At 40.9% G+C, this 2,399-nt stretch overlaps 2 non-coding genes across 2 annotated transcripts; both read right to left on the reverse strand.

Annotated features, from left to right (window-relative positions):
- Nucleotides 1–942: 942 nt before the first annotated feature.
- On the reverse strand, nucleotides 943–1,015 carry LOC111814701. The gene has a single exon (XR_002819614.1). It is a non-coding gene; the product is annotated as a small nucleolar RNA SNORD113/SNORD114 family (small nucleolar RNA).
- Nucleotides 1,016–1,727: 712 nt separating this feature from the next.
- On the reverse strand, nucleotides 1,728–1,797 carry LOC111814699. The gene has a single exon (XR_002819613.1). It is a non-coding gene; the product is annotated as a small nucleolar RNA SNORD113/SNORD114 family (small nucleolar RNA).
- Nucleotides 1,798–2,399: the final 602 nt, after the last annotated feature.

Below are 2,399 nucleotides of genomic sequence, written 5' to 3' on the forward strand. Positions count from 1 at the left end.
GAAGTAGGGGTGGGGTACACAAGGAGTCCGGGTGCCTTATGTAGCTGCATCAGCTCCCTTGACAAATGTAGACCTGGTATACAATTACAATGGATAAAATTTTTCAAAATTAAATATAAGCCTATGTTACTTTTTGTTCGTTTGTTCTTAGTACTGGAATTGATCCCAGGAACTCAGCTACATTCCCAGCTCTTTTTTTTTTTTTTTTAATTGTATGACAGGGCTCCACTCACTAAATTGCCCAGGGGAGCCTCACACGGGTCAGCCTCCTGCCTCAGCCTCCTAGAGTGCTGGGATTACAGGAGGGTGCCAACACACCCGCACAAACCTTACAAAACTTCAAACCACAAGAACTGTAACTGCTGCTTACAGCATTCTCTATACGTCCACATCTAAAGGCCACCACACATCTTGCAACAGTGACAATCCACAAAGCTTGCCACGGCATACACTCTGAGGAGAAACTAAGCGGAGCAGCTGATTCTAAACCTCAACATCTCTCTTCATCCTTTCCACCCACATCTCATTTACCGAGTTATGCAGGTATTTATTAATCTTTTCCTAAAATATTCTTGGCTCATCAAAGTGAATTGTGACATGTCTGACCCAGAGCAATGTGACTGGCTCTCATGTCTCAGTATCTGTGATTATTAGTCAGAGCGAACACCCTTGATCTCTCTATTCCTTAATGAGATTAAAGTTTTCAACTTCTTTTCCACGCACATCCTTCCTTCCTTACCATATGAATTTGTGGCTAAAGACTGCGTCAGCATCTGCCCATTTATTAAATTAGGTATTCAGTATTTCCTTCATGGATCAATTTATAATGATACTATAGGATTGATGACATTAAAATAAAAGAGGACCAGCACTTTATGTATCTTCACCATCAATTCATAGATTTACAAATGATCCCAGAAAAACCGCCGCCCTTCTTTTTCTGCGAACCAGAGTTTCAGGTACTTAGTAATCATCCTGCACGACTTATATACTATCGACTGCAATCACTGCTTCAGATTTAGCAGTCATTTTCTTCATCCAAATCTCCACTTCCTTATTGATTCTCACTTCACTAATAACTATAATTACCATGAATCACACGATCTCAAGAGAAAGGCTCTAAGGGATCCCTGTATCCATCCAGAGCCATCGAATCACTGCAGCATTTCCATTGTTAGAAAATTCTTTTCTCTTATGAGAAGAGCAAAGTATCAATCATTGAAAAGCAAAATTAAAGAGAGGTGATTGGAAACTGTGGTGAGAGCAAGGAGCCGGAGAGAGATAGTGAGAGGAGGGGAACCGAGGAGGGGAGGGAAGAGAGGGAGAAGAGGGCCCAAACGGGTGTGTGTGTGTGAGTCTGTGTGTCTGTGTGTCTGTGTGCGTATACTGATTTCTTCATCACGCATCGTAAACGTATCCTAGTAAAAAACTCAAGGAAAAAAACTAGAGATGAAAAACCCCCTAATCAGTCTCATGTCTCAAGGCATGCTCCTGCTTGGCCCCGAGGCGGGGCTGGCCTCGGCTGATGAGAGCTAGCGCTCCTTGTTAGGTCAGCAGTGTGTGATATCCTAACAAACGAGGAAAATCCCCACGCTCCGTGCACAAGGCAACTGTGAAGCGCGCCACCGTGTAGGTCAGCAGGCGCCCCCAGTGTGCGTCCCTGCAAGAAGGAAAATTCAGCCCTTGTTGCCATTTCTCAGAAAGATACAGCCTAGACTGTCTTCTTCTTGGACCCGAGTTCCAGCCATACATTCAACCTCCACGACTCACACGTCACCGGTGGTCACTGCTGATCCATGCATCTCCTTTTCATCTTTCATTTTTTTCATTTTTATTTTATTCATCATTGATAATAAAATAGAACATGAGCTGCACCCCAGAATAAGACACCTGAATTGCTACCATGCTTTAATCTCTGCTTAGCCAGACCCAGCGCTCCTCATTTTCCAGCAATGGGCATGGGTTTTCCAACTACTTTTATCTTGAGTCACAGTTCACTTATTAGATTTAACAATTTTTAAATAATGACAAGCATATTTTGAAGAAAATTACCCCAAACAAGAACTTTGACTGTTACTCACTCTGGTCAAACAGGAATTTAGAACAATGTTTAGTTCAACGCATCCAATCTGAAAAGTGGAAAAAGAAAAAATGATTTCTTAAATAATGAGACATTCTTTGCATTGATGTATATTTCTATCATTTATTTATTAGTCATTTAAGTATTTATTAGTTTATTACGTTATTGCTACATTATCTTTCTATAATGAACATCAAACTTGCAACTGTAACCTACTGTCCCAGAACAGCAGCTTCCTGCCACTCTACATTATCCTGACTTGAAGACGTAACGTGACTGACTCATTGATAATTTTAATTTTTTATTTATTTATTTATTT

Source organism: Octodon degus, unplaced genomic scaffold (assembly GCF_000260255.1).
Source record: "Octodon degus isolate 3935 unplaced genomic scaffold, OctDeg1.0 scaffold00432, whole genome shotgun sequence".
Taxonomy (NCBI): Eukaryota; Metazoa; Chordata; class Mammalia; order Rodentia; family Octodontidae; genus Octodon; species Octodon degus.